Below are 13892 nucleotides of genomic sequence, written 5' to 3' on the forward strand. Positions count from 1 at the left end.
GTCCCCCTCCGACGAGGATCCCAGTTCTCAAAGCCACGAGCAACGACGTTCGCGAATCTGCTCAGGTAAGCCTTCAGAGGCTCGTCGGGTTGCTGTCTTACGTTTGCCAGGGTATCAGCCTTGACGCGGGCAGCTTGGGAAGCTCGGAATGCTCTCTTGAAGTCAGCAGAGAAAGTTTTCCATGAGCTGATTGACTGCTTCTTACTCTGTTTGAACCATTGTCTGGCCGGCCCAGTCAAGGTGGAGGGAAATATTAAACACCTCAGCTCGGGGCCAATGTTGTGGGCCATCATCAAGGTATTGAACATACCCAGATGATCTGATGGATCCCCGTCTCCGTTGAATTTGGACAAGTGCGGCATACGAAAACCAGGTGGATACGCTGTTGCTGCTATGCTGGGGGCGAAGAGCTCAAGTTCGTCCCCTGAATCATATTCATCTTTTTCTTTTTCTGATAAGAGTTTCCTCATCAGCTCCTCCATCTGAGCCAGAAGCTCAAGGGTTTTGTCCTGATCTCCTTGGTTGTTCCGGGGCTGTTCAACAACTCCGGATCCATTGTACGCGTTTAGCGGGTTATTATCCCTCCTATCTTGAGATAGGTTATATGGGACGTTCCCACTGTCGCGTACTTCGGATAGGTCTTCCCTTTGGCGAGCACGGCTACTGTTTCCCACTAGGTCTCCCCTTCGAGAGTTTAGGCGGTGTCGGAGGTCGTCCCTAGGGGCGGCCTAAGGACTTTATGCCGAGCTCAAGCGCTGGTGTAGGTCTCCGCTGGATAAATTACATTGGCAGCTTCCGGTCCAATAGCTTCCATTTGAGAAGCTCGGGGCCTGCCGCTGAAGGCGAGGATCCGGGACCTCTCTAGGCGCCCTGCTACAATGGGAAGTTCCGGCAGAAGGAGGATTCCTTCTGCTGCTCCCGTGAGCCGGAATGTCTCGGACTGGCAGGGGAGGAAACGGGTATCTTATCGATGAAGGACGATGTCTAACCGGGGATGCGATCCTCATCCCGTCAGGGCGGATCAAGTTAGGCTAGGGCCGCTCTGCTCTACCATCCTCCGGGTCCTGTGCCCGGCGGTCTGAGCGGGGTGCAGGACGGCTGGCCGGGGCAGGCTGTCGCAGTGAGCCCTCCCCGGATCTCCTTCACGAACTCCCTCAAGCCCTCCCGGGCGCGCTCGAGGGTAGAAGTGAGCTGGGAGTTGAGTTCCAAACCGATCGGCTGTACTGTTGCTTGGCCCTAGGTAGTTCCTCAAAAGTGGTTTCCTGGTGGTGCGATGTGGGAGTAGAGTTTGATGTCGGGGGTCTGGCCGACCGACCGGGCCTGAACCGATTACCCCGGCGGGACTTATGAGTCCCGCCTTGCCTCTTTCCGACGTTAGTGTCGGTTGTAAGAGGGGGTAGTCGGGCCAAAACCTCTTGAATCTATTGGTTAGTTTTCGCCAGCTGACTCCTCAACTGCGAATTTTCCATTTCTACCGCCGTGTAGAAATCTGGGTTCGGATTAGGTGGCCGGGGAGCCGAACTTCCAGTGTCATCTTGGCCTATTGGCTGCTTGCCCGAGCACTGCTGAACCTCAGGGTTCTGATCATCGGAAATGGCAGCATGATGGGCCTCCTGCCCATCACGTTGGTCTGCCTCGTTACCATGTCTTGAGCGAGTGATTACCATGGTTGGGTATTTGCGATAGTACTAATCTAACAAGCTCTCAATGAAAGCACCAAACTGTTGACGCGGTTCTTCGGCAACAGGTAATTAATAGAATAGAGAGTGAGATTAGTGCTAGATAATGAACCGTAACAGATGAATGATCTCAAAGTAAAATGGTGACACGAATACTTGTTTAGGTGGTTCAAAGGTTAAAATCCTTCTAGTCCACCAGCCAATATTATTGTTATTTTTCTGATATTCTTTACAGGGTATTTCTTTACAAAATAGAATCCAACCCTTTGCAACTCCCAGGGTCTCCATATTTATAGGGAGAGGGCACCTAGGGGTTGGCAAAGGGGGATCATCCCGTGACCTTCTTACCCATCATGTCACTTCTGTGACATTCATGATTAATTCCTAAAACCTGACACTGAAGTGTGGTCTAATCAATAGGTAAGGGGGATAATGGGCCGCACGGCCCAACCCAGTCGTGGGTGCCTGAACACGCACGTTTATGCTGCGTGTCCGAGAATTCAGGGATGGATCAGACACGTGATGTCTGATATATGCACGTTTACATTGCGTGGTTGACTTTATAAGGAGTCAGAGGTGCCAACTCAAGCTCGTACCTCGAGCTTGATGTGCTCTTAGCCCGTGGTGTCCATACTTCTGACCCGCCTCCTTAGTAATCTCATTAAGCCTTTGGCTACCTCGAGCTAGGGAGGTAGGACCTGGTAACAGCAGCTCTGGGTACGTGACATGCACGTGGCGGATATAATTATGCTATTTCTCAGCTCGCTAATAGCCCATGGATATTTAGGGCGTACAAGTTGGTTTACCGGTAGTCTAACCAAGACCCGCCTCTGTTTTGACATTCATAGCAAGGTATTTTTTTTTCTTTTCTTTCACTTTTATTGTAACATTTGGGACAATGTTTAGTTTTATTTTGGGGGGAGAAACTTAAAATTTTGTACAATTTAGGTTAATTATTTTAATTTGTTTTGTGTTTGTAAGTATTGAGTATAACGTGAATCTTTTTTTACAATGATTGCCAAAGAAGATAAAATGAATGTTATGTTGTATAATCTGAAGAAAATGAATTCATAAAAACATGTGTGCTTGATTAAACTCCTTTTGTATTCCACTTTAGTTAGTCAACTTCTTTGAATACATTTTTCATGATCTTTAAATATTGCACTTGAGTTGTTTATGCATATTGAATAGGTTTGTGGATTGTTTTGGTGGAAATTTATAAATTCTAGAACTTTCTTACTTGTTTTTTGAAGTGAAATAATAAATTATGCTTGCTTAGAAAAATTATTTAAGCCATCAATTGGATCGCTTGATTCGTTCTAGCCGACCTTGTGTTTGTTTATCATTTAATTACCCTTTTTTAGCCTAATAAAATTAAGATCTTTTTTATTTTTTGCCATTATCTAAGCCTAAATGAAAACCTTATTAATATACCCATCCCTAGTATATTATAAGCATATGATTTCAAAATAATGGGTTGAAAAAAAAATAGAGAGAGTATATAAAAAAAAAATGAAAGAAAAGAGTTCAATCAAGAACTACACTCCCAATTTGAATATCAAAAAGAAATGAGTTTGAGGGAGTGTAGCTATTATAAAAAAAATAAAATATATTTATATATCTCTAAAATAAAGGATTATTGGGTTGTAGATTTCAGGATGGAAGTTGGGAGTAGATTGGTCATGTGCTTATGATATTTTTTAGCTTAAAAATTTTCTTCTCATCTACTCTTACCTAAGCCTAACGTTACAAGCCTATAAAGTCCTATTAATTTTTAAGCATCTTTTAATTTATATTAGTGGAGAATGACAAGTAAGTGAGCATATGGAATATTTGTTCAGTTTGGTTTGTTGGACGGAAATTTGGTATGCATAATTGAGTTAAATGTTTTATTTGTTGAGCATGACAAGGTAATCGTTGATGTGATTAGTTTAAAGTGGTTTAGAGGTGTAGTTTCATTGAAATTCTGGGTTGTGCATAATTTTTAGTAGTTTTCTGAGAATTATGTGACCTACATTCATGATTTGGCGGCATTGGGTTGTTCATTGGGTTCACGTTAAAAGTGTTGTGTTGTTTTTGTGTCATGTGAGTTTGTGTCCTTTGCTCAAGGGCGATCAAGGGTTAATTTTGGGGGAATTTGATAAGTCTAGTTTAGGGTAGTTTTAGAGTTTGTTTTAGTCTTAGTTTTGAGTCAAATTTTGAGTTTTGTACGGTATTATGCTTGTGTTTGTTTTGTTTTCAAGTTTTTGCTATGAATTGGCAAATGGAGAGGAAAGGAGCGGATTTGATGATGAAAATGGGTATTTTGGGAGTCTTTGGCCATTTTGTGTGAATTCAGGAGAGCCAGGAATATTAGGATGACTCTGGCGCAAAAACGAAGGTGGAAAAAAGTGAAATCAATAAATTTGGAACAAGGAGTCGCGACTTGCCCTTACAACTCACGGCTTGCATGAAGACAGAGGCAATTCGGTGAAGGGGATTAAGGACAGGCGAGTCACAATTTGGTCTATCAAGTTTTGACACCTGAGCTTCCAGAGGAGATAGGAATTCGCAGAAAAAGGACACTGGTCGCGACCCAGGAATGGGCAAATCGAGACCCGCCTCACTAAAATTTAAAAAAATGTGTTTAAGAACAATTTTTTTAGGTCATTTGTGGAGGAGTTCTTGGATTCTGGATTAGCAACTGTTTAGCATTATTAATCTATTTTTCTTCACTTTTCTCTTAGTTTTTAGTATTTTAATTTTATGTTTCTGAACAATTGTTTTATTATTTTAGTCATGTCTGATATGAACTAAACATGTGTTCTAGGGTTTAATGTAGTCACTTCGATATTTGTTAATTTTCTATGAAGTTTTTATAATTTCTTCTTTTTCTATCCTTTATCTATATGATTTGTGCTTAATGCGTGTGGATAATTGATCACTATTTACATAATTTATGATTTTGATTCGAGATCCGAGAGGGGGGAGTTTAGTATTCGATAATCATATAGACATAAATTGCATATAGGACGATAGTGCATATAGGGTTTGTGTAGCGTTTAGGGTTTCTATGCTTCATGGCTGCTATATGTGATAACTTATCACAGATATGTAGAAAGTTTGCATATAGGTTGAGATTTTTTTATCTTGAAAAAGGATTGGGATTGTTTTAGTTAACCCCCTATTAGGATAGAAATTAAAGAATTATATGTTGATGAAGTTAATACCTGAGGTTTTTAATTATTGAATCAATCTTTATAATTGCATAGTTTATTTTAATTTTCAGTTTTAGGTTAAAAATCACTTTATTTTCAACAACTAAATAGAAAGTTAGAATTGGTTATTGGTACTTGATTGATAGTCTCTGTGGGAACGATCTTACTTATTATATATATATATATTTATTGAATCAATTGTGTATACTTGCGCACTATATTTTCGCTATCAACCAACGATGCTCACATAGCCCATAGTTCACACCTCGCCAACGGGGCACATTGCGCCAACGGTGCACACATAGCCAATAGTTCCCACCTAGCCAATGGGGTGCACTGGGCCAACGATGCGCACATAGGAAATAGCTCACACCTTGCCAATAGGGAGCATTGCGCCAACAGTGCCCATTGTGCTAACTGGTCATACCCCACCAACGATGCACACCTCGCTGAGTATACACAAATCGCCACTTTCATGGAAGTGTGGACCTCATCAACTATAATGAATGGCACTCTCATTGCTTTCCAAAGAGGTCCTCGTCACATCCGAATAGGTATTCATCGCCTAGTTTGATACTAAGAGACTCTCGTCTACTTTATTTCCCCGAAGGTACCAACATCGTCTACTCTAGGGTAGCTCACTCCGAGGTCGCCCACTTTCGCGATAGCAAATAATACAGATGAACTTCATTACTCCATTTAGTGGATACAGAGACCTAAGACATTCCCACAACTTTTGGGGATTAGCTCGGTCGAGAAACAAATTTACACCGTCAACTCCTCATGTCTTTTCCACTATAAATACTTCAATGTAAATGATGGAGGGGAGAAAGATTGTTCTCTCTGCTTAGAACCAAATGTACAAAGTCACCCCCTTAGTGTTAAACACCTAGAAACTTCACTCTTAAGAGCTCTCAAATGTAAATGTACTCAAAGCTTCCAAGCTTATTCAACAATAAATAGGGAAAATTACATCAAAAGATGAATTTGCCATTTTATTTACAAAATATCGGACTATATTTTAATTACGAAAATACTGAATTTTTATGTTTTGGCTTTATTTTAAACGCTAGTTTCTATATTTCTCTTCTCTTTATTTTCCTTACCTTCAAAATTATTTTCCCACCACACTACTGGTCTGTTGAACTCAAGAAGGTTATCATCGCAACCTACTCTTCAAGGTGGTCATTTTAATATGTGGGAAACATATATTTTTTCGCCGTCACCGGAGATGATTACTGGAATCAAAAGAAACCTTTTAGTTTATTTTATATTTTGCTAACCAAAAAGTAACCAAACTTTAAACTTAAACAAAATTCAATATAAAACCAACTTCATTGGTTGCTAAAATGTATTTTGTTATTTAATGTTTAAAAGTTACTAGATGTTATTCTAAATAAACCTATTTTATATAGCAATTTTTAGGTTTCTAAAAAAGCTTATAAGAAAACCAAACTGTATCTTAAACCTCACAGAATGAGTTACAAAAAAATTAACTATACTAATTTTGGTAATAAGCTATATGGTAACTTGTTATACTTTATTGTAACTCATTAGTTTCTTAAATAAGTTTGAATGTAATGTAAAGGTTAATACAAAAAAAAAAGTAATGTAAATGTATCTTAAACAACAAGACAACATAAAATAACCTAAAACTAAAACTATTGTTTTAAAGGTGGCTAATCAAAATAGGTAACCAAAATGTATATGAGACAATATTATCGTAAAGTGGAGTTTTTTAGTCCATAAAAAAACAAAAAACTTTTTATGAAAATGTTAACAATCGGTTTCTTATTCGCATAATAAGCAACCAAAATGTTGTTTTTTTTTTTAAATCCTAGAAAAATAGAAAATTTTCAGGAAGCAAGTTGTTCCCATTTTTTCCAATTTCGGTAGTGATTATTTTGAATTTCAGTATATAGTGTTGATGTGGCACCGGTATTTATGTAAATAATGTTGTTGAATGTATTTTTGTAAATATTTTGGATTCTATGTATATAAATGTAAAATACCCTAAAATAACTAAGTGGATGTAGGTCACTTTTTTGGACTGAACCTCTATAAAATATTATTTTCATTTACTACTCTACTACAATTATCATTTATTAATAATACATCAAATACTTAATTCGACTCTCACAAATTGCAACATATTATTCTTTGGGTGTTTGACGAGTTTGACGAAAAAAACAAGTCAACAAAGATAAATAAAATTTTTAACATTTATTGTATGCCAAATTTGTCCATGTTATATTTTGTACTAAATTTGGCGCATATTTTGCAACACCATTGGAGTTATACTTTTTTTAAGATGTGCTAAATATGGCAATGCATCACTTTTATAGCACTCCATTAGAGATACTCTAATATTTACAATAATTAAAATGCAATCAAAACTAAACTTGAGGTTTATAAATAATACTAATAATAAAATTTGATACTTATTATTAATAGTATTAATTTGATTGTTATTTTGGTCCTCTCCATGCAGGTACACAACATGATGGATGAGCTGTTGTAGATGGCTCGCATGTGGACCGAGGCACAGGCATGGGAGATCGGATGCAATCAGTTGGGTCTTTCTTTGTTGATTACATTAGGCTATATGTTTTGAGCCATGAGAAAAGAATAAGGCCCATTTGACCTTAAATAAAGGACACGTGAATGATATGCCGAAAGGCAAAAAAGGACTTGGATCCAATTACATGATGTAGTGGAGATAGATGTGATCTGAGCATGAATTTGAGCCCCATGAAATGGGCTTAGTGATTGGGTCTTCAAAAATACCATCTTCTAGCCTTCGTTTTTTTTTTTTTTTATATATATACCACTTTTATTTCAGCTTCTATTTTCTCTTTTTTTTTTTCCTTCTTTTAACTTGTTTGTTGACAACATCTTTCGTCAACCAAAAAATTAAATAAGAACAATTAAGCTTATTTCAAAGATTAAAAAAGAAAAGAAATGAACTGATATTTTTTATTTAGTTCAGTATTTAACTCTACCTAGTCCACGAGTCACTATTATTAAATTTTCCAAGTTAAAGCTCTAAAAGCAATGAGTGAAACAATAAATATCTAAATCTAGGTATTTATAGACCTGGTTACAGATATTACTTCCCACATTTTTAGGGAAGTTATAATAATATCTAATTTGAATTCAAATATAAACAAATATTTAAAATACAAAATATCCCATAAAATAGGGTTAATTAAACAATGCACTAACTAAGCCACGATTGTAGGCTTGCGCTATAATGTTGGGAATTGTGCCCAGAAAGCATATGTAGTAGACATTGTTTGAAAAAATAAATAAATAAGTTGAATTTGTAATGCATATATTTTATGGACTATATTATTCTGTGATAATATTAAGTAAATATCAGAAAATTTTCCAAGTTCATATATGTGATCTCAACCACATATTGGTACGGGAGGATTATGTTTGAGATAAATGAATTTGAATAGTTCGTAATAAAATAAAGTTATGGAATCTTTAGATTATTACTGCAAGTACGGTCCACTAGTATTATGAATACATGTGATCTAGATCCGGATTACTAGTGTAGTAGGACACTTTAGTGGATGTACTTTATATATTAGAGAATATATAGAACTGGACCAGATATATTTATTAATACTTAGTTAAATACTGTTTCGAAGTATTAATTAAATATATCAACTCATGATCATATACAAATAGATTTTAATCCTGAAGTTACTATGAACTCATGTTTATGTTACATGAGTTCTTTGATTCACTCGTTAGGGTCTGTCAGAATGATAAGGCTAGAAACTTTTGTTTTGGGAACTCATTAATGAAAATGGATGGAAACATAGTATACATATATGGAATCTATACTTTCTCATAAGAGATTAAATAATGGTTCTCTTAAGGGTTGACTTTTGAGACTGAAATGTTATTGAGCTCAAATTCATAATTTAGTTATGAATTAATCTTCACTAGTAAAGTCAATGGTACTTAAGGAAACAAGATATAATTAAAAGGGTAAAATAGTAATTTTATTCCCGATTAATTATGAACCATTATTAGAGGGTTAATTTGTATGTAATGATTATATCAATGGACATTTTATTGTTATAAAGTACTCAGTAAATGAAATGTCTATAATTACAAGAGTGTAATCTCATATTTATAGTGGAGTAATCATGAGATGAATAAATTAAGATTATTTAATTAAAGAGTTTAATTAATAATCTTAAATTTATTGGAGCTTGGAATTATAGGTCTATAGGTATCCACAGCGGCTCTATCAACACTATTTAAGGCAAGAGTTTACATAAAGGGTAAGATGGTGAAAAGACATATTTAAGAAGAAATTTGTTCTTCGGGCCAAATATGCAATTATGTGATGATAGTGATTAATTAATTAATTACAAATTAGTTGTAATTAACAAAATTAATTATTATGTGATTTTTGAAATTATATAAATAATTAAATTATTATAATTTTTCGAAATTATAATAAAATTAATATTTAATTTTCAAAATAAGTATTAATTAAAATTAGTTTTAATTAATTGGTAGAATTAATTAAATATCTTTATTTGAGTGGGAGATAATAATCTCATAAGTTCAAATTGGATTTGAATTTAAAATATTGATATTAATTTAAATAATTAATTATATTTGATAATTAGTTAAAAAGATAATAGATTTAAATTTGAATTAATTATCAAGTTGTTAGACTTTATCTAATAAGGTAGTTTGAATAAATAATTAAATAATTGTGGAAAAATTAAATATCTCTAATTTATAGAGAGCTACACCACACACACAGTCCCTAGACTGTGTGTGGTGTGAGCCATATATATTTCAGGGATAAACTTTTTACTTTTATTTATTTAATTAATTAATTAATGGAAAATTCAAAAGTTAGTTTTTGATATTTTCATTAATGAGATAATTAATTAATTAAAAGATAAATTATAAATTGGTTACATATTTATTTTTTAAATTTGAATATTTTCTATTTAAGTTAGACTTATCAGAAAATAAAATGATAGAATACTCAATATAGAATTTAATCGCTCGAAAAAAAAGAACGATACTTTTCTATCTCTCCCTGAAAAAGATACAGAGCCAATCCCAGGCTTATTCTCTTGATCTTATGTGTTGAGTACATCAAGTTGAATCAGAAATATAACATCCTTTATTCTCTAAGTGCCCACACACTTCTTGAGGTGTAGAGAACGTTGTGAAAGATCTTGATGTGAGTACCTGGGAGCAGCGTGGATAGGAAGATAATTTATTTTACGAAAAGATAGCAAGGACACTTGATAGGCATCAAGAGGTATGTTCTTTATTCTTTTCTTGTTTATGATCAATGTATGTATATTAATGGATCCGCATATTTAAAAGTAGTTTAAATATGTTACAAAAAAATTTGTTGTACACTGGGCCAACCCACCACCATTCTGCTGCGTAATAGGAAACTCATTCCTAACAATTGGTACCAGAGCGGTCATTAATCTCTGCATACATTAATTATTATGTGGGCATAATATGCATTCTTATGTTATTGTAATATGTGTGAATGGATGGATGTATGTATGTATGATTAAAGTTTATTCTTAAGGGTCGTTAATTATATGGTGTTTTGGGTTTAGGAATTGTTCTTAAATTTCTAGAAAAAAAATGTAAGTCATTTTGTGGCATAGGAATTTTTTGTAATTTAATTTTTTGCATTAAATTATTTTAAAAAATTTTGTAAGGCCCGAGCCCCTGGTTCCGTTGCCTGAAGCCCGAGCCCAAGGCTGCCGTACGACCCCATGGCCTAAGGCTCCCATGCGCGCGCCCCTGCGCTGCCTGTTGCGTGCACCGTGCACCTCTGCGCCTCTCCAGCCGCCTGCTACCCTGCGCCCATGGGCCAACCACCTGCATCCGCGTGCCCCAGCCGTGCACCTCCCACCATGCCTCCTGCCCCATGCCGAGCCTCCTTGTGTCGCCAGCCCTAGGGTTTGCACCTTGTTATCAATTTAAATTGTGGGCCTAATTAATTTTAGCTCATATTTAAAAATTGTTTTGTTTTGGATTAATTGTTTGAGCCCGAATTCAAAACGGTTATGTGATAATGTTGGGACTAAGATCTCCCTCAATGTGATGTCATGAGATGGTATTAACTTATTGGACATTAAAGCCCAAAGTTAATTATTCTTAAAATTTTCTTAAGATAATTAAAAGTTATTTTAATTCAAAATTAAATGGATAAATGACTTAATAAATCAAGACTACTTTTGAAGGCCCAAAGTTGAAGATAGAGATCTCTTTATGTTTTATTTAGTTTCTTACATTTTTATGTATAATTTTGCAAGTGTTGTAATTTTTCTAGAAATACCCAAAACACCTGGCCTGCATTTTTTTATTTAGTATTTATTTATTTAAATGTTTGAATGTGATTAAATTTTTTAGTACTTTATCATGCATTTTTGACTTGTCATACATATTACCCACACAGTATTTAAAATTAGCATGCATCTCATATGAGTAGAAACATGCCTTAGGATTGTCTTTTGTGATTATATGCTTTATGTGATGGACCATATAATAATAAATATAGTTTTAACTAGTTCAAGAGCGGAAATAGATTTTAAAAGTTGTTTAATTTCTAGTATTAAATAATAAATGATATTCCTAGTAATTATAGCAAATTAAAATTGAATTAATTAGGGCATAGTTCTATCATTTTAATTTTTCTTAATTGGATTAGTAATTATTAGAATATCATTTGGTAAAAATAGATCATTTTATTTTTACAAACTAATTAAAAAGCATAAGATGTTTTGAGAATACACATATTTTAAAATAGTGAGTAGGAGAGGGAATTATGACAATAAGTCTCATGGTCTCCATTATTAGTTAGCCCTCTCGGCAGGTTTCCGACTGTGTTCTTCTCAAGGCAAACTTATTTTTCAATAATAGGATTTAATGATGTATTTCAAGTTTGACTGACCCTAAGGCACACTCTTGAGTTAAGCCATTGATCTAAAAAAATGAGTTACACTCACAAGGTGCATTAGGCTTTCGAGCGAACTAGTGTATTCTAGACCAAACAAGCGATTGTTTATAAGTCAAAAGAGAAATGTTGATTTAGGTTTTCACTTATAAATTTGAGAACTTGTCTCAAAATTAATTTGGAATTAATCTGACCTACCCTAAGGCTGGTGAATTAGTAATTATTTTTTATGTGTTCTTTAATTATTGCATTCATGCATCACGTTTACTATTCCAAAAATTAATGATATTTATTATATGCATAAATTCATCTTTGTTTATTTATTTATTTTCAGCAATCATGTCTAGCTCAAATCTTGTATCTTCTTTACTTGCAAATGAAAATTTGACTGTTGAAAACTACATGAAATGGAAATCAAACTTGAACATTGTATTAATATGTGAGAACCACGAATTTGTCTTGACTGAGGAATGTCCTGAAGTCCCTCCCGCTACTGTTGCCAAAACTGCAAGGGAAAAGTTTGATAATTGGATCATATCAAACAACAAAGCAAAGTGTTATATGCTTGCGAGTATGAGCAATATGCTCATAAAGAAGTTTAAGAACATTGAGAATGCTTATGAGATCTAGGATACCCTTCAAGATATGTTTGGGCAGCAGTCAGATCAGTGCAGGCATGAGGCCACCAGATCCTACACGACCAAGAAAATGAAGAAAGGAGTTTCTGTCAGAGAACATGTATTAGACATGATCAATATAATGCACGATGCCATTATCCATAGGCAATCATTGATGAAAGGACTCAAATGAGCATTATACTTGAATCACTTTCTCCAGCTTTTAAAGGTTTCAAAACCAACTATGTCATGAACAAATTATCATATAACATGACTAAGTTGTTGAATGAGTTGCAAACTTATGAATCTCTTAACAAAGATTTTGAAAAAGAAGGAGAAGCAAATGTTGATGATTCGAACCCATCCTCTTCAAAGGCTAAAACCAAAAAGAGGAAAAATGGATATGGAAAGGACAAGGAGAAAGAAAAATACAAGAATTCAAAGAAGCCTAACAAGTCATCCAAAGGCAAAAAGAACAAGAACATCAAAAGCTCCAAAAAGAAGACCCCGAAAAGGACTTGTTTTCACTGTGGAGTAGATGGTCACTGGAAGAGAAATTGTCCAAAGTATCTCACTGACCTGAAAGAGAAAAGGAAATAGAAGCTTGTTTAGTGGAAGACAATTCTTCATCTTGGATAGTAGATTCAGGAGCCACAAATCATGTTTGTTTTTCTCTACAGATTCTTAGTTTGATGAGGAAGCTTGATGATGGAGAGGTGACTATGAGGGTAGGCAGTGGTTAGATTGTCTCTACAACAGCAGTTGGAACAGCCTGTCTGGAATTTGAGAAGAATAAATTTCTTATTTTAGAGAACGTTTATTATATTCCTGGATTTTCTAGACACTTAATTTATGTTTCTATGTTGCATGAACAGGGTTTTAAAATTTCTTTTAATAATAATTCAATTTTTATTTCAATATATGGTTTTAAGAGATGTTCTGCAAAATCTGTTGATGGGCTTTATAAACGGCAAACTAGTGAGAAATCTGCTTATAATTCTGAATTATTTAAAACAGCTAATTCTAGATCTATTAAATGACAAAAGACTAATTCTGATAGTGAAACATATCTGTGGCAATTGAGATTGGGCCATATTGGTCTAGATAGAATTAATAGGCTTGTAAAGGATGGTCCTTTAAGAGAACTATCTATTGGATCTCTCCCTATGTAACGACCTGGATTTTCAAGACTCTATAATGCGGAAATATAAATGTTTTCATTTAACAAAATGTCTCAAAAACCCATAGAAAAAAAAACTTTTTAAAAAGTCGTATGGCCATACTTAACATTTAGTTACAAACATGTTTTATAAAGATTAGAGTGAGCCTAGTTTAGGAAAATTACACAACATTTCCAAAAATAAAAAGGCTTCCCAAAAGGTCGGTCCACATGTACATTTGCAAGGAAGACTCCAGCGCTCACTGC

The sequence above is a fragment of the Humulus lupulus genome, chromosome 1 (genome assembly GCF_963169125.1).
Source record: "Humulus lupulus chromosome 1, drHumLupu1.1, whole genome shotgun sequence".
NCBI classification, from domain to species: Eukaryota; Viridiplantae; Streptophyta; class Magnoliopsida; order Rosales; family Cannabaceae; genus Humulus; species Humulus lupulus.